Below are 25,098 nucleotides of genomic sequence, written 5' to 3' on the forward strand. Positions count from 1 at the left end.
ACAAATAACCTGCACTCGTGTTTGACTGTGACTGTTGGTTGTCCCCTACTTTCTCTTCCATTCTCTGATCCTAAATGATACCTATAGTGTGGTTGCCAGGCCTGACAGAGCTCCTTATAGTTTGGGGTTGATTACAACAATCTGAACCTTGGTTCCAAATTTAATCCCATCTTCCTAACACTGATATGCACAATTTGGCACAACGGGATAGTGCCCATTCCCATTTTCTGTGAGTTGTTGTCCAAGTGACAATATGAGCGGATGCAGGACAGCATTTCTCATAACAGAACATTTGCATTTTTATGAGTCTGTTATGTGTGTCTGCCGTTTCCTATGAAGTCGGTCAAAGAGAATGTCATCACTGAATGATACATAATCTGTAGCGAGAAACACATGTTTATGAAGCCACTGTCCTTTTGCTGACAGGTACTACTGGCAGATAGTTGTTAACCCTATCAGTCCTGAGACCCCAGCAAAAATTGGCTTTTCATTTCTGATACTTGTATTTATCTGCATGTCCAGCCCTCATATTCAGCCTCACAATGAAGTGTTTTATCATGTTCTTTTTAGGACCACCAGGGCTACAAGCAGAATGCAATTTGACATGAACAGTTGCATTCCTAAGTTTTATTGACAAAATTCAAAAACAGAAAATATCAGCCAAAGCAAAAACCTGATAAAAATGAATTTAGATGAATACTGTAAGAAAATTAAGTGTTTGCTTAGTGGGACATGAATAACTAGTCAGTGACAACTGTGTGGAGTTTGTGACAGCAACTATGTGAGCTTATTACAGTGTTATAGACACTATGTGCAGGGATTTCCTATGATCTTCTATGTAGAAGACCTCTTACCTTCTAACAACTCTTGTAAAGCTTGTGAGCATCATAAAGCAAAATAGCTTTTCATAGATAGTTTGCAGCACAAACTGTTCTGACTCTACCAACGTTTTTGTAAAAATGACCTGGCCCCGGGCCCCTTCGGGATCCGCCCTTCTCTCACAAACACTTCTCTAGCTCAGCCACTGTTAATCACACAATGGTTGGTGCAAAATAAATAGGCCAATCCAATGGCACAACCCAGAAGGCTGTAGCTCAAACACACAATGTTTAAAAGTGGTAGAAGTCTAAAATCATGCTGGGGCGACGGTGGGACTCCTTGGGTTAAATTAAGTTTATTTTCAAACTTTTTAATAAGGATATGCTGTCTTTGGAGAGCATGACATACAGATGTGGTTCTGTATCAATGGACACAGTTTATTTCAGAGATTTTTCTTCAAGTCAGCGTGCCATTACTATCCTCACATGTATGCAACTATGCCGCAGAGTGTTTTTAAACTCCTGCTCTAACTAGTAATTAGGGCAGTGTCCTTGTCATGGTAAGTACCCCACAAAGAGATATTCTAGTAAGGCTCTCTCACTTCCTGATTTCTTCACTGATTCTGGGCTTGTAGACTTTTCTGTCCGTCTTCGCAGTCTGCAGTGAAATGGCAAAGCTTTCTGCTGCGGTTGATTTTAAAAGACAGGGAGTTTTTACTTTTAAATATCCCCCCTTCTGCGTGCACGGACACACTTTTCATTGTGCACACAAGATGTCTTACCACTGCAGCAAATGTTTTATATTCTTCAGATAATCGGTTAGTCTAAGACGGCTAAGCCGCGGCAGAAACATCACTAAGCTCGGAGGGGAGCATAGGCCAAATTGGCTCATATGTGCAGTTTATCGCGGCAACTGTCTCGATAAGTCACCTCTAAGAGTTTCCAGAACATACACATAAGGTGTATTTACCAGGCTCAGACTAAATGACCTCAACAGTAACACCACGATACAGACAGACTTTAATTCCTCAGTGCGCTGCACTGCTAAGTGTAATTGTTCAAACAACTTGACTATATTGAATATGACAGACCAATCCGATCCCAATATAGCCTTATGATCCAAAGTAGCAAATACAGACACGGATCTCCTTCCATTTGTTTGTGAACAGAAAAACTAGAGGTACAGCAGATGTGCACTTGGGGTATGAACACACATTCATATTTTTTTATTTTTTTTTCACAATTATTTAAACAGGTGGGCCAGTTGAGAACAAGTTCTCATTTACAACTGCAACCCGGCCAAGATAAAGCAAAGCAGTGCGACAAAAAACAACACAGAGTTACACATAGGATAAACAAAAGTACAGTCAATAACACAATATAAAAAATATATATACAGTGTGTGCAAATGTAGGAGGTAAGGCAATATGGGGATGAGGTAGGTAGTTGGGTGGGCTGTTTACAGATGGGCTATGTACAGCTGCAGCGATCGGAAAGCTGCTCAGTTAGCTGATGCTTAAAGTTAGTGAGGGAGATATAAGTCTCCAACTTCAGTGATTTTTGCAGTTCGTTCCAGTCATTGGCAGCAGAGAACTGGAAGGAAAGGCGGAAAAAGTGGGTGTTAGCTTTGGGGATGACCAGTGAGATATACCTGCTGGAGCGCGTGCTACGGGTGGGTGTTGTTATGGTGACCAGTGAGCTGAGATAAGGCGGAGCTTTACCTAGCAAAGCATTATAGATGACCTGGAGCCAGTGGGTCTAGCGACGAATATGTAGCAAGGGCCAGCCAACAAGAGCATGCAGGTAGCAGTGGTGGGTGGCATATGGGGCTTTGACAAAACGGATGGCACTGTGATAGACTGCATCCAGTTTGCTGAGTAGAGTGTTGGAGGCTATTTTTTAAATGACATCGCCGAAGTCGGGGATCAGTAGGATAGTCAGTTTTACGAGGGTATGTTTGGCATCGTGAGTGAAGAAGGCTTTGTTGCGAAAGAGGAAGCTGATTGTAGATTTCATTTTGGATGGGAGATGCCTAATGTGAGTCTGGAAGGAGAGTTTACAGTCTAGCCAGACACCTAGGTATTTGTAGTTGTCCACATATTCTAAGTCAGAACTGTCCAGAGTAGTGATGCCATTAGGATGGGCGGGTGCGGGCAGCGATCGGTTGAAGAGCATGCATTTAGTTTTACTAGTATTTAAGAACAGCTGGAGGCCACGGACGGAGTGTTATGGAATTGAAGCTAGTTTGCAGGTTTGTTAACAGTGTCCAAAGAAGGGCCAGATGTATACAGAATGGTGTCGTCTGCGTAGAGGTGGATCAAGGAATCACCCGCAGCAAGAGCGACATCATTCATTATATACAGAGAAAAGGGTCGGCCCGAGAATTGAACCCTGTGGTACCCCCATATGACAGTCATATGAGGTGAACAGTGACAATAAACAGGCTGATGGTTGTCTATTCTTCTATTTGTCTCACTGACTGCAAGACTGTTTATGAAGACACCCATTTGTCTCTATTGTGAAAACATTCCATTTAATAATCGATACAGTAGCTTTGGTATACAGTGAAATGTTCCAGATATGTAGATCTTCCTGACCTCTAGCAATCTCAAACAATAGAATAAATATTTGAAGGCTTCTTTCCTGAGCGGTCACCATTAGCGACAGATCCATGGTTCATCTACTCAGGCAGATTTCAGTGCTTTGTCCAACCTACCATCGCTATCACTTCAATTAATTACTCTCAATTAAGACGCTATAAACCAGCCCTCCATCTAAAGAATTGCTAATAAGCTAATTTAGGGACATTGAAGAATGAAACAGAGATGGTGAATGGAGAATAATGAACCCTAAGCTTGTTGTCAGCCCTGTATGCCGCTCGTCTCCTCACTATGCAACGGGAGGGATTCAATGATTGAAATAAAATGAATCAAGACTTTTCAGTGGAAACTGGAAATATGGAAGATGGATGGACACCTCTACAAAATGGCCAACAAGACAACAAAAGGAGCCATGAAGACAGACGCAGAGGTTTAGAACATACTGTCGAACACAGCTACAAAACGAGACCATGTTGTCTAAAACATATACCGTAGGACGACAGCTGTAGAAAATATGATACTGTAAGGGGTGCCTACTGGCGCCAGAGAAGTCAGACGCAGGAGAGCAAAAACTGTATTTCCAACGGTGCAGTTGGGAATATGTCCAGAGGGGGAGGAGGAACCTCCTGCACCTCAGACTCCTGCAGCGGACCAGCCACCACCGGCCTGAGGAGAGACACATGGAACGAGGGGTTAATACTGTAATCGGGTGGCAGTTGTAACCTGTAACAAACCTCGTTCACTCTCCTCAGGACTTTAAATGGCTCCACAAGCCACGGACCCAGCTTCCGTTAGACGGAGGGGCAGGCTTTGGGTCGAGAGTAAGACCCGGTCCCCCAGTGTGAACACCGGGGCCTCACTGCAGTGGCGATCTGCGTTCTCCTTTTGGCGCATCACGGCCTGCTGAAGGTGAACACGGACAGCTTCCCATGTCTCCTCCGTGAGCCTGAACCAGTCGTCCACCGCAGGAACCTCCATCTGACTCTGATGCCAAGGCGCCAGAACCGGCTGGTACCCCAGTACACACTGGATGGGAGAGAGGTTAGTGGAAGAGTGGCAATGCGAGTTCTGTGCCATCTCAGCCCAGGGCACGAACGCCACCCACTCCCCGGCGGGTCCTGGCAATAGGACCGCAGAAACCTGCCCACATCCTGGTTTACTCTCTCCACCTGCCCATTACTCTCGGGGTGAAACCCTGAAGTAAGACTGATCGAGACCCCCAGATGTTCAATAAACGCCTTCCAGACCCTAGACGTGAACTGGGGACCTCGATCAGACACTATATCCTCAGGCACCCCGTAGTGCTGGAAGACATGTAAACAGGGCCTCCACAGTTTGTAAGGCCATAGGGAGACCGGGCAAAGGGAGGAGACGACAGGACTTAGAAAAACGATCCACAACGACCAGGATCGTGGGGCTACACTGTGAGAGTGGAAGACCGGTCAGAAAATCAACCGACAGGTGCGACCAAGGCCGTTGTGGAACGGGTAAGGGGTGTAGCTTACCTCTGGGCAGGTGCCTAGGAGCCTTACACTGGGCACACACTGAGCAGGAGGAAACATAAACCCTCACGTCCTTAGCCAAGATAGGCCAGCAGTACCTCCCGCTCAAACAGCGCACTATCCGACCGATCCCAGGATGACCAGAGGAGGGTGACGTGTGGGCCCAATAGATCAACCGGTCACGAACAGCAGACGGGACGTACAGACGCCCAGCGGGACACTGGACGGGAGCGGGCTCTGCATGTAACGCCTGCTCAATGTCCGTGTCCAGTTCCCACACTACCGGCGCCACCAGGCAGGAGGGAGTGGGATCCATGGGCCGCTCCTCTGTGTCATACAGCCGAGACAATGCGTCTGCCTTCACGTTCTGGGAGCCTGGTCTGTAGGAAAGGGTAAACACAAAACAGGGGAAAACCATTGCCCACCTTGCCTGGCGAGGGTTCAGTCTCCTCGCCGCCCGGATGTACTCCAGATTATGGTGGTAATCCCCTCAAACTAATATCTCCACGCCTTCAATGCCTTGACGACAGCCAACAGCTCCTGGTCCCCCACGTCATAGTTTCGCTCCACCGGGCTGAGCTTCTTCGAGAAGAAGGAAACGGACTGCTTGAAGAACAGGCATTTCTCAGCCTTGACGTACAGGTCATGCTCCAACAGGCGACCAAGCACCCTGCGCACCAGGGACACATGCTCGGCACATGTAGCGGAGTATATCAGAATGTTATCAATATACACCACTACACCCTGCCCGTGCAGGTTCCTGAAAATCTCGTCTACAAAGGCTTGGAAGACTGATGGCGCATTCATCAACCCGTATGGCATGACGAGGTACTCATAATACCCTGAGGTGGTACTGAAAGCCGTCTTCAAGTCCTCTCCCTGCCGGATATGCACCAGGTTGTAAGCGCTCCTGAGATCTAGTTTGGTGAAGAAACGTGCACCGTGCATTGACTCAATCGCTGTGGCTATGAGTGGTAGAGGGTAGCTATACCTCACAGTGATCTGGTTCAGACCTCGATAGTCAATACACGGACGCAGACCTCCATCCTTCTTCTTCACAAAAAATAAACTCGAGGAGGAGGGTGAAGTGGAGGACCGAATGTACCCCTGACGCAGGGATTAGGAGACATATGTTTCCATAGCCACCGTATCCACCTGTGACAGAGTATACACATGACTCCTGGGAAATGCAGTGTCTACCAGGAGATTTATCGCACAATCGCCACGTCGATGGGGTGGAAATTGAGTCGCCTTTTTTCTGGAGAAGGTGAGCCAAATCTGCATATTCAGGGGGAATACGCATGGTGGAGACATGGTCTGGACTCTTCATCATAGTAACACCAACGGAAACCCCTAAACACCTCCCCGAGCACTCGCGCGACCACCCCGTGAGAGCCCTCTGTGTCCAAGAAACAGTGGGGTTATGACTAACCAGGGAAGGTCTAGCACCACGGGAAATGCAGGAGAGTCAATAAGGAAGAGACTAATTCTCTCCTTGTGACCCGCTTGCGTCACCCTGCCCAGAGGAGCAGTGACTTCCCTAATCAACCCTGACCCTAATGGTCGACTATCTAAAGCGTGAACGGGGAAGGGCACAGCCACGGGAACAGTGAGGATCCCTAAACTATGGGTGAATGCTCTCAATAAAATTCCCAGCCACGCCTGAATCGATGAGCGTCTTATGCAGGCAATTCGGGGAAAACTCAGTGAAAGTGACATACACAAACATAGGTGCAACAAAGGGCTCTGGGTGAGAATGGTGGCGGCTCACCTGGGGTGATGCCAGAGTGCCCTGCCTGCTGCCTCGATACCTAGCGAAACCAACCCGGCACCGACCCGGCAGTGTGACCACAGATGGTGCATGAGCTGGATCCCCCTACGGACTCCCTGCACCCTGCCCCTCCCAGCTCCATGGGTATTGGAGAGGAGGTGCGTGGGGATGGAACCAACAGACCCTGATCTGAACGCCCATGGGTAGCCAGCAGGTTGTCCAGCCGGTCTGTAAGGGGGTGCGTACTGGCGGCAGAGAAGTCAGACGCAGGAGAGCAAAAACTGTGTTTCCAACGGCGCAGTTTAATAACAAAACCCAGCGGAAAACAGAACAATCAACAAATGGGTACATAACCCGACGCACACCAGGACAGACGTGCACAAGCACTTACAATAAACAATCACCGACAAGGACATGATGGGGAACAGAGGGTTAAATACACAACATGTAATTGATGGTATTGAAACCAGGTGTGAGGGAAGACAAGACAAAACCAATGGAAAATGAAAGGTGGATCAGCGATGGCTAGAAGGCCGGTGACGTCGACCGCCGAACGCTGCCCGAACAAGGAGAGGGACCGACTTTGGTGGAAGTTGTGACAGATACGAATATGTACAGTATTATTTACTGTAAACACACTACACACTATAGGCATATGCGTCTTATTGCTGAAGCTGAGAGCATGTTAATGGGGCCGTGGGCCCTGGGTGGGAACCCAGACAAAGAACACAAAGGCTGATCAGACAAACATAGCACAAACATAGTGCAAAGAGTGGCTACCAGGTCACTTGACTGACACCAAAATACACCTATTATGGGCTGATGCTAACGAAACGTTACATACACTCATTACTGTCACCCACCAGTCAGAAATCTGAGTGAGACCATTAGGGAATGCGGGAACTAAAGAACATTGCACCTTATTTCTGAAGAAAGCAATGTTCGTCCATGTTGCAACAGCAATACATTCATGCTAATATGTGTTGTAATTGCATGATAGTGAGGCCCCATGTGTCAACAAGCTCTGTTCAGCAGAGTGCTTATTAGCTGGCGGGAGACTTCGGGAAATGTGATTGGTCATGCTTCAAGCAGCAAGAGCTGTATAACCAATGGAATTGGATGAATAATTTCAACATCTCATCCCCTTCGTTTTATGTGATGTTTTGCACTTAACTATGGTTTATAACCAAATCAAACATGTAATATAACAATGTCCTTCCTTTTCACTGGTGGGTAAAACCAATGAGTAACCTAACAGAACAAATTGTGTCAGATGCTTGTCCCTGGCTTCCATGTAAATGTCTTCCACCTGCCTCTTCATTGATTTGTGCATATTTTGTGAGATGCAGCGTTTTACTCTCTCTCTTTCTCCCTTCACACCTCTCGTCGCCAAGGTCCCAGGTGGATTCAGAGCAGCTCAATTTGTCATTGACTTGTCAGGCCTGAATAAGACAAACTGCTCCATGCTCATTTATCTGTTATAACACCATACCCTGAGGATTCTGGGTCAGGGGCTCACTGTGGGTATATGTACGTTACAATGTATTGCTGATGTTAGAGGTTCATGTAAAAATATATGATAGTACCATAATATCATGTGTACTCTCTAGGATGCACTGCCCAACAGTATTGTAGTGCTCTTCACCCCTGCCCCCGATAGTCCACAGTGTGTGTATGGTTATCACACCTGCTTTAGCTGGTCAAGGTCTGGATGATCCGTTGAAAAGTAGAAATAGGTGTTTTGGCACTAGGTTGGGTCAAATAGCTGCATACATCGCAGCCCTCCAGGATATGTATTGTTACTGGAGCAGGGAAAAGGGAAATCATATGTTACTATCCTTCCCCAAAGGGATACAGGACTGTGACTGACTGAACAGCCCAAGGGCATGGTGTCCAGCGGAAGAGAAAATGACAACATATTCCATATTTCCAGTGACATTCTTGAAACCTTGCTGGAATGTTGCCTACAGCGTTAGTTGAGATGAATCACATTTAGGCCATTATTACTGTAGTTTTTAACTGGTCAATGTGAGACTACAAAGACACATTCATTAAGTTTTATTTAATTGTGATGAATGATAAAGAAGGCCCAAAGAGTTCCACCTGACATGTAAGTTACACTGCTGTTAAGAAATTGAACTGATTTTTATTGCCTCTCATCTCCTTGAGAGAGCATTGCTTTGGGTTCTCCTGTAACTCCCTCCATTCTCTCTGGGGGCATTTATTGATGGCTACAGATACAGGATCTTACAGTTTTTTTTACAATCGCTAAGATCCATTTCTCAATACGTAGGTCACTTTTTTTAAACTCTTCACACAGTTCTCCTAACCAACTTTCAGTTTGGCACAGCAGTTAATTTCACATCCAAAATGCACTAAAACTACCAAAACACTTCATACATGTCTGAAATCAACTAATTCTTCCATAACACTAGCAAAGGTTGTCACCCAACACTTTGTCACTCATAAAACAATAACCTAAAAAACACTAACAACCGGTAGCATTACACAATGTTTTATTTTGTAAAATGTCTTTACAAAACAAGAATGACACCTCTCTACTGTTTAGTCATCCAGCATTCATTGCGACGGGTAGCCTAGTGGTTAGAGTGCTGGACCAGTAACTGAAAGGTTGCTAGATCAAATCCCAGAGCTGTCAAGGTAAAAAATCTGTTGTTCTTTCCCTGAACAAGGCAGTTAACCCACTGTTCCTAGGCTGTCATTGTAAATAATAATTTGTTCTTAACTGACTTGTCTAGTTAAATAAATAAAATATATATAAAATTTAAAAACTTAAAAACTTGAAAAATGGTGTCCATGTGGGACATTTGATCATGTGGTCATAAACCTTCCACCTCCATGAGGAAAACAATTCCTCTATGGGGTTGAGGAATGGAGAGTAAGGAAGGAGGAAAATAATTCCTCTATGGGGTTGAGGAATGGAGAGTAAGGAAGGAGAAATAATTCCTCTATGGGGTTGAGGAATGGAGAGTAAGGAAGGAGGAAAATAATTCCTCTATGGGGTTGAGGAATGGAGAGTAAGGTGGAAGGAAAAGTGACACCATCCTGGGATGGGCTGCAAACCACTCTGTGACTGCACCGGAGTGGTGAAATGCCACATTGTCCCATACAATTACAAACGTTGGCTGATTTCGCCTCACTGCAACCCTTTCCTCACCTGGCACAACCTTCCATAGAGGTCATCCAGGAATGAAATGAGATGCTCTGTGTTTTTTGGCCCAATTAGTGGTTTGTGTAACCGCAATTCATCAGAGAATATTGCTGCACACATTGTGATGTCTTTTCCCAATCACATTCCTTCCTCGCCTCCGTGTTTTGGCCAAGTTAAAACCTCATCCACAAAGATGAATATGTAGGATGTTTGCCTGGCTTCAATCCCCATGACTCTCTAAAATGAATCCACAAGGCAACATAAGAGTTAGGCTATTACGGTAGCTTTCATTATAACTAAAAACATGCCATTGTGTTCTCAAAGGAAAGGGTGTACAACTGCTTCATCCTGACTTGATGTTGTTTCAGGAAACTAGAAATAGTTTTATGCTTACATTGTGAATATTTCCAAATGTAATGTTGTCTGCCAACACTCTGTCCCGAATATCTGTGAGGTTTATGCCATTGTTTATGATGACCATATCAACGATTGCAGTTTCCTGTACAACGGTGAAAATCCTACCTCTCCTGCCTGTGGGAGGCAACCGTTGGGTCCTAAGCAGAAATACAAAAACAATTACACACAAGTGGGTTTGGAGGCTTTGCTCAATTGACTTCTGTAATGTGCAGTTCAGTCAGATGCCCTTGCAGAATGCACATCTTACCTGTTGTTTTGCTGGAAATTTCTCACAATAGATGCCACTGTTGAGAGTTCCAGATTTGGCTGCACTCTCAGACCAGCCTCTCTCATTGATAGACCATCATTTATTACATTAGAAATCATAGTAGCCCTAATCTCATCTGAGACTACAGCTCTTGATCTTCCTCTGCCTTCTTCCACCACGCATACGTACTCCTCTTCCTCTCCCAACCACTCTTCCTCTGTCAGCCACTTCTCCATCTCTGGCTGGGTCCATGTTTACATTACAGTACGGCATTATTCCTAAAATGTCCCCTTTTGTATAGACGGTAATACAATTGAAAGACTAACACCTGGGTAGGTGTTCAGCTACGATGGGAATCAGCTGTGGTTGGTCTAATTGTTTTGATAGTATTTCATTTTTTAGATTTGGAATATATTTCAACACGGTATTACTGTAGAAATGTAGCAAATTGCTGTCTTATTCAATGTTGTGTTATGTTAGGTTTTGAACTTAAGTTTAACAGTTTTGAAAAGAGTATGTAAACATGTGCAAATTGTCCTGCTGGTACATAGAGTTTTTGTGGTGGTTGTGTCTCAGTGAGAAAATAATTTATGAAATTTGAAAGATGTAGTCATTGAATGCATTTTGTGCCAAAGCAATGAAAAATGATCCACAGTTTAGCCCACATAGACTGCTGTTGTGCACACAGTGTGAAGAGTTTTGAAAAAGTGACCTAAGTATTGAGAAATGGGTCCTAGCGATTGTAAAAAAAAAAAAAAACTGTAACTTGATCACTCTTTTGTTGCTGACAATTTTCCTGCACCCCAATGCAGATGATCTTCCTGATTTTAAATAAATTAGCTGCAAATCCACACTAACACAAGGTTATATTAACAGCATTGCACTTTTCATGTAGCCTACTGTCGGCCAGCTAATAGCCTAACTACCGATCAAGCAACATTATAGACAAAAAATGACAATAGTATTGCTGCAGGATTATTTGGCTATCACAATATAGGTCAAATTAAGATTCTCTGAGCCCCAGGATTAATGAGTGTCCAGTAACTCAAACACACTGTGTCAACCAGGGGAGCACTTGAACATGAGTATTTGAAGAGGGCCATATTGATATCCTGATGTCAATCATGACACGGCTGCAGACAGGGCTCTAAGGGTTCCATTGGGACTCCCCACTATACTCCACCTCCCCAAGGCCTGCTCTTGGGAAAGAAGAGCATTACTGGGTTATTACACTGGACTGGATTGATGGAAGAAAGTTTTCACTCACATGATCCTCTGTATTTTGCAACACTGTGCTTGAGAACGTACAGTAGGGCTCTGAATATATACAGAGTGGAAGAATAGCCCCTTAATTAATCTTTGGGTTCACGTGCGTGTCTTTAACACATCTTAATTTGATGAAAGACAGTCCATTAACAGAAGACACTCTCTCCATATACCCTCTAATTGAGGCCAACCTTTCAGCTGTCTCTAGTGTGCCACTTCAATATGCTGTTCTTGATCATTCTCTCCTCTTTTAATCCACCTGTTTGAGGTGACACTCTTTACGCACGTGTGTGTGTGTGTGTGTGTGTGTGTGTGTGTGTGTGTGCAGCATGCATCAGACTGTTGTCCTATGTTTCCTGGTTCTTGTCAGACTTGATTAATAACAGATTTAACAAGAGCATTACTAACACCAGCTTTTCAGGGTCGTCGTGCACCCCAAAAATATGAGGTGGCACAAAGTACAGTGCTTTGGGAAAGTATTCAGGCCCCTTCCCTTTCTCCACATTTTGTTACGTTACAGACTTATTCTAAAATGTATTAAATCTTTTTTTTCTAATCAATCTACACACAATACCCCATAATGAGAAAGCGAAAAGTGTTTTTTAGAAATGTTTGAAAATGTATTACAAATAAAAAACAAATACCATATTTACATAAGTATTCAGACCCTTTGCTATGAGACTCGAAATTGAGCTCAAGTGCATCCTGTTTCCATTGATCATCCTTGAGATGTTTCTACAACTTGATTGGAGTCCACCTGTGGTAAATTCAATTGATTGGACATGATTTGGAAGGGCATACAGTACACCTGTCTATAAAAGGTCCCACAGTTGACAGTGCATGTCAGCAAAAACCAAGCCATGAAGTTGAATGAATTGTCAGTAGAACTCCAAGCCAGGATTGTGTCGAGATACAGATCTGGAGAAGGGCCTTAGTCTGGGAGGTGACCAAGAACCCGATGTTCACTCTGACAGAGCTCTAGAGTTCCTTTGTGGGGATGGGAGAACCTTCCAGAAGGACAACCATCTCTGCAGCACTCCACCAATCAGGCCTTTATGGTGGAGTGGCCAGACAGAAGCCACTCCTCAGTAAAAGGCACATGACAGCCCGCTTGGAGTTACCAAAAGGCACCTAAAGACTCACAGACCATGAGAAACAAGATTCTCTGGTCTGATGAAACCAAAATTGTATTATTTTGCCTGAATGCCAAGCGTCACGTCTGGAGGAAACCTAGGACCATCCCTACAGTGAAGCATGGTGAATGCAGCATCATACTGTGGAGATGTTTTTCAGTGGCAGGGACTGGGAGACTAGTCAGGATCGAGGGAAATATGAATGGAGCAAAGTACAGAGAGATCCTTGAAGAAAACCTGCTCGAGAGCACTCAGGACCTCAGACTGGGACGAAGGTTCACCTTCCAACAGGACAACGACCCTAAGCACACAGCCAAGACAAACAAAGGAGTGGCATCGGGACAAGTTTTGAATGTCCTTGAGTGGCCCAGCCAGAGCCTGGACTTTAACCCGATCTAACATCTCTGGAGAGACCTGAAAATATTTGTGCAGCAACGCTCCCCATCCAACCTGACAGAGCTTGAGAGGATCTGCAGAGAAGAATGGGAGAAACTCCCTAAATAAAGGTGTGCTAAGCTTGTAGCGTCATACCTAAAGGTACTAAGTAAAGGCTCTGAATACTTCTAAAAAACGGGTTTTGCTTTGTCATTATGGAGTATTATGTGAAGATTGATGAGGGGCGAAAAACAATTTTAATACATTTTTAGAAAAGGCTGTAACATAACAACATGTGGAACAATTCAAGGGGTCTGAATACACTCCGAATGCACTGTACATGAGGGTGGCTGGGTGCTGGTTGGAGCATTTTGCATTTTTCAAACACCTGAAACACCTGATCTATAATCATTATGTTTAATTATATGCATGTCTAAACATACCTCTTGAGCTGTCTGTATATGCTTCTAAATATGCTTCTCTGCATCTCTGCTAAATTCTGGGTAAAATATTTATATGAATGAGAGTCTTATTCAGTACATTTTGTAATTGCTTGCTTTTCTAAAGTGTACCAACCTTGTCAGAATCATGCCAGTTAAGATAGTTAGACAAGCTAGCTCCTCTAACTTGATTGATAGCCTGTAAGCCATCAAAATTGCTTGGTAGCTAGTAGTATTACAAAGAAACAACAACAATAAATAAAAAATGAAATGTGCGCAGTCAAAGCTGCGCTCATAGAGCATGAGTAGGCATTGTTCTGGGGTAGGTTAAATCGTTATAACCAGCGGCTAAACAAATCTCATATCACTGAGAGTGATGTGCAGTTCAGCACGTACGGGCAAATGGCTAAACTCCTTTAAATCCTCCTCTGCAGAGGTGTGTTTTGAAGACGATCAGCCAGCAGATTTGCCTTCTTATTGACTTTCTCCCCCAGTTTTCTTGCTCAGGCGTCGTGTGCGCTCTCCATGGTGCTGAAAGGCATTCACGTAATCCGCTGAAACGAACAGCCTTGGCTACCCAGACGCCATTTCACAAGTAATTCAAATCAATTTTGGAACATACAGCGCACAAACAATGCAACCATGATAGGACATATATCATTTGTGTAGTATACAATATAATTATCACGCAGTTTGCAACTCTGCATACAATCAGTGTATAACATCACCGTATGTTTTGTTTGTCAAAAAGCAAGACAGGTACGCAGTGGATTTCACCGGCAACAAATATTCTATGAAATTCTGCACTGTGCACCGCCCCCCTCTAACTCTCCCGCTCTCTCTATCTGTCTCTCACATACGCTATCTCCTCCCTCGCCACTTTCTCCAGCCAAGAAGCTATCTTTGCCTCCCCAGCTTTACTCTACAAGCATGTCCTCAGACTTGCAGCCGTGTGATGAAGCGAACCAACTGACTTCCAGAGAGCACCGGATGAAGGAAACCCGCTGCACGAGTAGCAGAAAAGCCTGAGAGCAGGTAATTAACTCAACAACATATGTCCCGCAAAACTTAATGATGTTTGGTTAGAGAATGGAGAGAAATGCACACGATTAAAATTCGCTCAGTCAGTGTACCGGGGCATAACATTCGTGTGTAATGTAATTGTGCAATCTTTATAGTAGTCTGTACCTTTGGAAGTTTTTATATCAATTTACTTGGGATACATGCATAATGTATCAGCATCAGTCGTGGCAGGATAGTGACAGAACTTTGTGCGCAACAAGCAAAGTTCGACTTGACCTATGGTATATGAGGGTCTTTCTTGGGCATTCACCACATTATACTGAATCAACCGATGCTATACAATAGACAATGTCGCATAGGAGTCATATTTCCTATCGGGGGATGTAATAAACGTGTTTATCAGTGACATGGGAGTGGAGATGGTTTGCGCTTTAGACATGGGTATCTGTATATTGTGCCATGCCATGATGCGGAATGGAATTGTCACATTACGCAATGAAATTCAGCTTAGCAAATAAATAAATGATCATAGTGCTATGGACATTGTTTTCTATTACCTGCTGTTGTCGTCAATATTGGAATGATTCTCTTTTATTTTGGAAAAGTAAAAACTATTTTATTCTCATATGATCCATATCTTCTTTTCGGTGGATTGTTTCTGCATCCAACAAAAATGAAACGATATATACAAATGTGGTATACAATGTTACGATAATACATCGTTCATTAGTTGTCTTAATAATTACAATGATCATAAATGGAATATTACATTTTCCACCATTTGCATGTCTGTTGGCGATCCATCCATGGAGCGGTTCCTTTCTCTATAGGAATGGTATTGCGCATCCTCGTGCCAGGCACCTCTCCAGCAAGACAGAAAGCATTTCGTCAGAGTTGGCAAATTGTTTTTCAAAGCAAGTTCAACCGTATCGAATTTCCCGCTTGGGCTAGTACAACTGTATTGCGTTAAGATGTTATTCTATTATGCGACACAAAGAGGGTATACCATTTAAATATGCCATTGATTTGTGTTTTGTATATGTTAATGTGTTTATATATGTAAATAAAAATATAAAATAATCGTAGTCATTTTGCAGTGAAGTATGAAGCATTCGGAAGTTGACGCATGATTTTGACTCGATGTCCTTGATTTGGAGACCTTCATACCTCGTGCAAATACGATTCTGTCCATACAGAATGGTATTGCTGTGTCCCCTACCCCACAAAGGAAGACAGGGAATAGTTTGTCGATTTCGTCGTCAGACTCCATTAATTTATGCATCCCACCATCATAACTATAAATGGACAGCACGCTACATGAACATACGTGCTGGGATATGGGATTTTCAATTATTTCACCCAATGCGCAATGAGTTTACTCATGGTTGTTTTGCAGTGGTGATGGGAGAAGGGGATCGATTTAACGACAAAAAACAGGGTTTGTTCAACTGTGATGAAGCTGCATGTCTCACTGAATGTGCGCGTAAAAGCGCGCTTGGCACTGCGCGAGCAACCCCGAAGGATGAGTTTGGAATATGGCTGGTGCGTTTTGACACAGATTAGCAGATTGTATGATTGTACAACTGACAGCATTAACAGGAATGAAATCAGTGAGCGATTCCAGATTTCTCAACAGATCAAATAAGGGGGCTTGCCCCATTATCTAGGTTGCATGATGTGTTCCGAAATTGCGTCAAAATCAAGTTTTGAAATGAGCCACTGCTTTTGTGTTTTGAGGTCGCTGGAAGCTGGTGCAATTCCTCACGATAACGTCACAGTCGTGTCAAGCCTTTTGAGGTTGGAAAATAAAAATGTGCTTTGCATCGATTACCATCCCCATGTGATGTATGGGTCCCTGTGATCTCCAATAAAACTCTGGTCACACTGCGGGAGAATAAATGTGCCTGGCTATTCATAAATAGCCCCATAGACTCACATAAGGATATGCATTTATCAGATCGGGTTAAAGACACACTGTCTCGACTGTCCCGCCTGTAACCTGTGAAATATGATTGTTTTTGATCGAGTTGATAGGTGATGAGAAAAAATACATTTATTTTATAGGTGAAGAATCTGTGCTTGCATTACTTATTGGTCTCCCAATTCTAAATGACGTTGGCCATTTAACAGATTGGATAGGGGGCGAACCCTTTGAAGGCGAATGCAAATGTACCTCTTGTTAATGTGTCTGGTGTGTTTTATTAATTAGTGCACTTGATGCATTTGAGGTCCAGGTGCAGGTTGAAAAGCGTGGTCATCATTTATAACATAAAGGCACGGACTCTGCACTCTCTCTTTTACTTGCGTAAGTGCACTGGTAATTATTAGGAACAATGTTACCCTGAATTCATTGTTGAAATTAATTGGTTTTGTGAGATAAAGACTGGGCAGATAACACTAGACCAATTGAATACTGAATAATTGTTGGTAGTGGTTTGGTTCTTGCAAAGTGTATTTAGTTCTGGTACAGCTTGGCTGATAGGGTGCATTCTGGTGCTCACAATTAAGAGCCTTTAACAGAATGGTTATTTGTATTGCCTTTGCGCAATATTCGCAAAATAACATGCACGAGTAACCTAAATTCAGCAAAAAAAGAAACGTCCCTTTTTCAGGACCCTGTCTTTCAAAGATAATTCGTAAAAATCAAAATAACTCCACAGATCTTCATTGTAAAGGGTGTAAACACTGTGTTCCATGATTGTTCAATGCCTAATAAACAATGAATGAACATGCACCTGTGGAATGGTAATTAAGACACTAATAGCTTACAGACGGTAGGCAATTAAGGTCACAGTTATAAAAACTTAGGACAGTAAAGAGGCCTTTCTACTGACTCTGAAAAACACCAAAAGAAAGATGCCCAGGGTCCCGGCTCATCTGCGTGAACGTGCCTTAGGCATGCTGCAAGGAGGCATAAGGACTGCAGATGTGGCCAGGGCAATAAATTGCAACGTCCGTACTGTGAGACGCCTAAGACAGCGCTATAGGGAGACAGGATGGAAAGCTGTCCTCGCAGTGGCAGACCACGTGTAACAACACCTGCACAGGATCGTACATCTGAACATCACACCTGCGGGACAGCAACAGAATGGCACCAACAACTGCCTGAGTTACACCAGGAAAGCACAATCCATCAGTGCTCAGACTGTCTGCAATAGGCTGAGAGAGGCTGGACTGAGGGCTTGTAGGCCTGTTGTAAGGCAGACATCACCGGCAACAACATTGCCTACGGGCACAAACCCACCGTCGCTGGACCAGACAGGACTGGCAAAAGTGTTATTCACTGACGAGTCACCGTTCAGACAGGACTGGCAAAAGTGTTATTCACTGACGAGTCACCGTTTTGTCTCACCAGGGGTAATGGTCGGATTCACGTTTATCGTTGAAGGAATGAGAATTACACAGAGGCCTGCACTCTGGAGCGGGGTCGGTTTGGAGGTGGAGGGTCAGTCATGGTCTGGGGCGATGTGTCATAGCATCGTCGGACTGAGCTTGTTGTCATTGCAGGCAATCTCAACGCTGTGCATTACAGGGAAGACATCCTCCTCCCTCATGTGGTACCCTTCCTACAGGCTCATCCTGACATGACTCTCCAGCATGACAATGCCACCAGCCATACCAGCGAAGAGCCCGGATCTCAATCCCATTGAGCACGTCTGGGACCTGTTGGATCGGACTGTCAATATATTCCCATCATTATACATGATCGATATCACATTAGAGACGCAACCACTAAGAGTAAGCATAATTTCCCTATGCCGTTGTGGTTTATGACCATGATTATCTCATACTGTACTGTAAAGGCATACCCTTAGGGTAAGACGCTGTATAGGGCTCATAACCTATATTCTATAGACTTGGAGATCTGTATCAGTGTGAATATGGGCTGCTGTGCATGACATGCTGGCTTACTAACAATGTGAGTAAAGAGGAAGAATGGGATTTGAGTTTGTGTGTAGGGAGCTATTGATTTATTCATTTTTACCTATGAGGTCGTTTTTTATACTTGTTCATTTTTGTTTTACACTCATTCTCCAATGTATCTACACCAACCATGAGATAGATGTGGAGTTTGTTCAAAGTCATCCCCCTAAAGGTGGGACATATTGACGGGCTATGTTTATTTGGCAGAGAGAGTTACCATTCAGTGAGATGCTATTTGTGTGTTTTCTCTATAGGGGCACCCCAAGTTGACCCCATCCGGAGACTTCTTCCTGGGCTGAACACAATGGAGACTGTTTGACAGTGGAAGTGGAGGTTTACTGTACAGTAGCTCAGCTGGAGTTCCTCACCCCTTCATGACATGCAGTGAGCCGATGCCACCAGCAGGTATGGTGGACAATTGTAATTAAGATTAATGACCTAGTGTGATTTTTAAGTTGTTGCTGCTCCAGAACCAATTAGGTAGTTCAACTTTTCCTAGATGGATTTCATGTTTTGCATATTTGACATCTATAGAGTTATGGTCTGTTAGGAGAGCATCAAGTATCTGCTTGAGAGGGGCCACTTGAACAGCTCTTGAAGTCCTACAGGTTCCCTGCCTCACTTGATAGAGCAGCTGTTAAGAAGCAGAGCAAACTAAGGTAGCAGGCATAAAATAAACACCCGAGCGGGGTTGCCACATTCTGTTTTCAAGGGGAAAGGAAGCTAGTTTGAAAATACTGTTTCCCTGAAAACAGGATGTTTCCCCGCTGAGGGTGGGAGCAGAACAGGCATGATGATTAGTCACTTGTTGAATACAATTGCAAAATTAACACAAAATGCACTCCTAGCTTTGCCTATACATTCCCACCATGTACGCACCATGTATGCTCACTTTTAAATGAACGTTCGAGAGGCTGGCACCAGGGGTGCATTTGATATAGCAGCGAGGAGCAAAGGTGTATTTTTTAAAGTTTACATTTAGTTGGTTGTGTGTTTGAATCAACGGACGGAGGCCTTTAGAGCAGTAACCCAGCGGTGGTGATCGAGCAGTGGTGTGGTGGTGGGGCTGATCGAGCAGTGGCGTGGTGGTGGGGCTGATCGAGCAGTGGTGTGGTGGTGGGGCTGATCGAGCAGTGGCGTGGTGGTGGGGCTGATTGAGCAGTGGTGTGGTGGTGGGGCTAATCGAGCAGTGGTGTGGTGGTGGGGCTAATCGAGCAGTGGTGTGGTGGTGGGGCTGATCGAGCAGTGGCGTGGTGGTGGGGCTGATCGAGCAGTGGTGTGGTGGTGGGGCTGATCGAGCAGTGGCGTGGTGGTGGGGCTGATCGAGCAGTGGTGTGGTGGTGGGGCTGATCGAGCAGTGGTGTGGTGGTGGGGCTAATCGAGCAGTGGTGTGGTGGTGGGGCTAATCGAGCAGTGGTGTGGTGGTGGGGCTGATCGAGCAGTGGCGTGGTGGTGGGGCTGATCGAGCAGTGGCGTGGTGGTGGGGCTGATCGAGCAGTGGTGTGGTGGTGGGGCTGATCGAGCAGTGGTGTGGTGGTGGGGCTAATCGAGCAGTGGTGTGGTGGTGGGGCTCATCGAGCAGTGGTGTGGTGGTGGGGCTGATCGAGCAGTGGTGTGGTGGTGGGGCTAATCGAGCAGTGGCGTGGTGGTGGGGCTGATCGAGCAGTGGTGTGGTGGTGGGGCTGATCGAGCAGTGGTGTGGTGGTGGGGCTGATCGAGCAGTGGCGTGGTGGTGGGGCTGATCGAGCAGTGGTGTGGTGGTGGGGCTAATCGAGCAGTGGTGCGGTGGTGGGGCTAATCGAGCAGTGGTGCGGTGGTGGGGCTAATCGAGCAGTGGTGCGGTGGTGGGGCTAATCGAGCAGTGGTGTGGTGGTGGGGCTAATCGAGCAGTGGTGCGGTGGTGGGGCTAATCGAGCAGTGGTGCGGTGGTGGGGCTAATCGAGCAGTGGTGTGGTGGTGGGGCTGATCGAGCAGTGGTGTGGTGGTGGGGCTAATCGAGCAGTGGTGCGGTGGTGGGGCTAATCGAGCAGTGGTGCGGTAGTGGGGCTGATCGAGCAGTGGTGCGGTAGTGATCGAGCAGTGGTGTGGTGGTGGGGCTAATCGAGCAGTGGTGCGGTGGTGGGGCTGATCGAGCAGTGGTGCGGTAGTGATCGAGCAGTGGTGTGGTGGTGGGGCTGATCGTGCGGTGGTGGGGCTAATCGAGCAGTGGTGCGGTGGTGGTGGGGCTAATCGAGCAGTGGTGCGGTGGTGATCGAGCAGTGGTGTGGTGGTGGGGCTAATCGAGCAGTGGTGCGGTGGTGGTGGGGCTATCGAGCAGTGGTGCGGTGGTGGGGCTAATCGAGCAGTGGTGTGGTGGTGGGGCTAATCGAGCAGTGGTGGGGCTAATCGAGCAGTGGTGTGGTGGTGGGGCTGATCGAGCAGTGGTGTGGTGGTGGGGCTGATCGAGCAGTGGTGTGGTGGTGGGGCTAATCGAGCAGTGGTGCGGTGGTGGGGCTAATCGAGCAGTGGTGTGGTGGTGGGGCTGATCGAGCAGTGGTGCGGTGGTGGGGCTAATCGAGCAGTGGTGCGGTGGTGGTGGGGCTAATCGAGCAGTGGTGCGGTGGTGGGGCTAATCGAGCAGTGGTGTGGTGGTGGGGCTAATCGAGCAGTGGTGCGGTGGTGGGGCTAATCGAGCAGTGGTGTGGTGGTGGGGCTGATCGAGCAGTGGTGTGGTGGTGGGGCTGATCGAGCAGTGGTGTGGTGGTGGGGCTAATCGAGCAGTGGTACAGTGGTGGGGCTAATCGAGCAGTGGTGTGGTGGTGGGGCTGATCGAGCAGTGGTGCGGTGGTGGGGCTAATCGAGCAGTGGTGCGGTGGTGGGGCTAATCGAGCAGTGGTGCGGTGGTGGGGCTGATCGAGCAGTGGTGCGGTGGTGGGGCTAATCGAGCAGTGGTGCGGTGGTGGTGGGGCTAATCGAGCATTGGTGCGGTGGTGGGGCTAATCGAGCAGTGGTGCGGTGGTGATCGAGCAGTGGTGTGGTGGTGGGGCTAATCGAGCAGTGGTGCGGTGGTGGGGCTAATCGAGCAGTGGTGCGGTGGTGGGGCTAATCGAGCAGTGGTGCGGTGGTGATCGAGCAGTGGTGCGGTGGTGGGGCTAATCGAGCAGTGGTGCGTTGGTGATCGAGCAGTGGTGCAGTGGTGGGGCTAATCGAGCAGTGGTGCGGTGGTGGTGGGGCTAATCGAGCATTGGTGCGGTGGTGGGGCTAATCGAGCAGTGGTGCGGTGGTGATCGAGCAGTGGTGTGGTGGTGGGGCTAATCGAGCAGTGGTGCGGTGGTGGGGCTAATCGAGCAGTGGTGCGGTGGTGGGGCTAATCGAGCAGTGGTGCGGTGGTGATCGAGCAGTGGTGCGGTGGTGGGGCTAATCGAGCAGTGGTGCGTTGGTGATCGAGCAGTGGTGCAGTGGTGGGGCTAATCGAGCAGTGGTGCGGTGGTGATCGAGCAGTGGTGCAGTGGTGGGGCTAATCGAGCAGTGGTGCGATGGTGATCGAGCAGTGGTGCGGTGGTGGGGGTGATCGAGCAGTGGTGCGGTGGTGGGGCTAATCGAGCAGTGGTGTGGTGGTGGGGCTAATCGAGCAGTGGTGCGGTGGTGGGGCTAATCGAGCAGTGGTGCGGTGGTAGTGGGGCTAATCGAGCAGTGGTGCGGTGGTGGTGGGGCTAATCGAGCAGTGGTGCGGTGGTGGGGCTAATCGAGCAGTGGTGCGGTGGTGGGGCTAATCGAGCAGTGGTGCGGTGGTGGGGCTAATCGAGCAGTGGTACGGTGGTGGTGGGGCTAATCGAGCAGTGGTGCGGTGTTGGGGCTAATCGAGCAGTGGTGCGGTGGTGGTGGGGCTAATCGAGCAGTGGTGTAGTGGTGGGGCTAATCGAGCAGTGGTGCGGTGGTGGGGCTAATCGAGCAGTGGTGCGGTGGTGGGGCTAATCGAGCAGTGGTGCGGTGGTGGGGCTAATCGAGCAGTGGTACGGTGGTGGTGGGGCTAATCGAGCAGTGGTGCGGTGGTGGGGCTAATCGAGCAGTGGTGCGGTGGTGGGGCTAATCGAGCAGTGGTGCGGTGGTGGGGCTAATCGAGCAGTGGTGCGGTGGTGGGGCTAATCGAGCAGTGGTGCGGTGGTGGGGCTAATCGAGCAGTGGTGCGGTGGTGGTGGGGCTAATCGAGCAGTGGTGCGGTGGTGGGGCTAATCGAGCAGTGGTGCGGTGGTGGGGCTAATCGAGCAGTGGTGCGGTGGTGGGGCTAATCGAGCAGTGGTACGGTGGTGGTGGGGCTAATCGAGCAGTGGTGCGGTGGTGGGGCTAATCGAGCAGTGGTGCGGTGGTGGTGGGGCTAATCGAGCAGTGGTGCGGTGGTGGGGCTAATCGAGCATTGTTGCGGTGGTGGGGCTAATCGAGCAGTGGTGCGGTGGTGGGGCTAATCGAGCAGTGGTGTGGTGGTGGGGCTATTCGAGCAGTGGTACGATGGTGGTGGGGCTAATCGAGCAGTGGTGCGGTGGTGGGGCTAATCGAGCAGTGGTGCGGTGGTGGTGGGGCTAATCGAGCAGTGGTGCGGTGGTGGGGCTAATCGAGCAGTGGTGCGGTGGTGGGGCTAATCGAGCAGTGGTACGGTGGTGGGGCTAATCGAGCAGTGGTGCGGTGGTGGGGCTAGTCAAGCAACATCGGAAAAAATCAGGCAATCAAACCTGTCACGGCAAATACAATCCAGCTGAATTGTGCTGTCATAACAGCAGTCATTACACCTGGAGCAGGTGATGGGTTATTTATCTGACGTTGAAGGAGTCAGAACTTATATGGGGTGTACCGGAGGAACTCCACAGCACTGAGTGATGCTCCTCCAGATCTTTGTCTAGCACTGTGAAGTATGGATCAAATAAAATAGTGTCATTGCATTTCCTACAAAGACTATAGAAGGTCGTTGAACTAAGCGGTATGTCGTATTTCTTCTTCTGTGCATAACAAATGTTGAAGAGATGTAGTGACCCTGTAATTGGTTGTAAAATCCAAGCTTGCTGGTTAGTATTTCAGGGCTCTCTAGTCTATATGGTGGTGAATTACACTACCTCAGACGAACCCAGTGATGATTGTAGTGTAAAAGCTTGATAGAATACATCAGAAGCCATAACTCTTCAAAATTGGTTCTAGGTAATCTGTTTAGTGCCCCACAGGGGGAGACCTGAATACTTTAAATCATGCAGGTTGGCATTTATTGGGATGACTCATGTACTGGAGGAAGCTCTGCGGGGTAGTCACTAGCTGGCACTGCCACAAAGTCATACAATCGGATTTTAAACGCATCCCTAACCGTAATCTTAACCCTTACCGAAACTCTAACCTGTACTACACTGCTAACCTTATGCCTAACCCTAACCTTAAATTCAGACCAAAAAGCACATTTTGGTTTTCATGGTTTCTTAACAATATATAGCCAATTTTGACTTTGCCGCTGGCCCGTCTAGTGGAAATCGCTCAGCTCCACCTCCAGGACATGATTCATTCCAATAAATGTCAACATGCTTTAATCATGGCCGGAGAAACTGTAAGATCTGTTGATATCATTGTAATGAATCATCCACAATGTATCTCTCTCTCTCTCTAAGTCTCTTTCCTGGTCCCCTCCCTCTGAAATAGGCAGGCTTCTAAAAGGTTGCAGTGTTTTTGTGGTGCACCGTGACGCTGTTCCATTCTAATCAAGAGGGTTCACTGCATTTACCCGTGGGCTAGCAGCTAGCCTATCAGCTATTGTTGGGACACAGCTTAGAGATGGAAGAACGAGCTTCCCCACTGCTGTCTGTAAACAGTGCCGAACCCTTTGTTGTACCATAACAGAGAACCAAGACTGCTTAGTAATAGTAGTACTACTAAGTAGTAGTGCCATCAATATCACAATATATTTTTCTGCCTGTTTTCGGTTCTCAGACACAGCTGAGGAAGCCTCAGGTGTTCATAAGTCCTGCCACTCATCCAGTAATAATTCCGGCTGCCATTCCCGGTGCTTAATTGCACTAAGCCTCGGCACCGGATAAATCCGGCCCTGCTCTTCTAGCTCCATTATTATTGGCTCCATAAACATTCAGCAGTCCCCGCTCCCGTTGGAACCATGGCGGAGCAGTGACATTGTAATTTTCCAGCCAGATCTAATTCCTCCATGATGTAGGATTGGAAGATTGGATGACAGAAGACATGGAGAGATGGTTTTCCCTCCCTGCCTTCTGACCTCTCACACACAGGTTGGCTATTGGAGTTACATTTGATGGCGAGGGTCACAGAGAATGAGTCCAAGACGGGAAAGTACTATATTAAGGGGTGATTATTTTTCCCAATCCCCCCCTAGACTCAGTAGGTAGATAATGATACAGCCAGCCTGGCTCATCTGGCAGTTATTGTTA

General features: G+C 46.8%; 1 protein-coding gene across 1 annotated transcript in view; it reads left to right on the plus strand.

Moving 5' to 3' along the window:
- Nucleotides 1-14,628: 14,628 nt before the first annotated feature.
- Nucleotides 14,629-25,098, plus strand: part of LOC139393122 (muscarinic acetylcholine receptor M2-like) — a 73,747-nt gene continuing 63,277 nt past the window's right edge. The window contains exons 1-2 of the mRNA XM_071141487.1: nucleotides 14,629-14,776; nucleotides 18,943-19,093. The gene's annotated coding sequence lies outside the window, so the exon portion shown is untranslated. The remainder of the gene's footprint in view (nucleotides 14,777-18,942; nucleotides 19,094-25,098) is intronic.

This window comes from Oncorhynchus clarkii, chromosome 33, assembly GCF_045791955.1.
Source record: "Oncorhynchus clarkii lewisi isolate Uvic-CL-2024 chromosome 33, UVic_Ocla_1.0, whole genome shotgun sequence".
Lineage (NCBI taxonomy): Eukaryota > Metazoa > Chordata > Actinopteri > Salmoniformes > Salmonidae > Oncorhynchus > Oncorhynchus clarkii.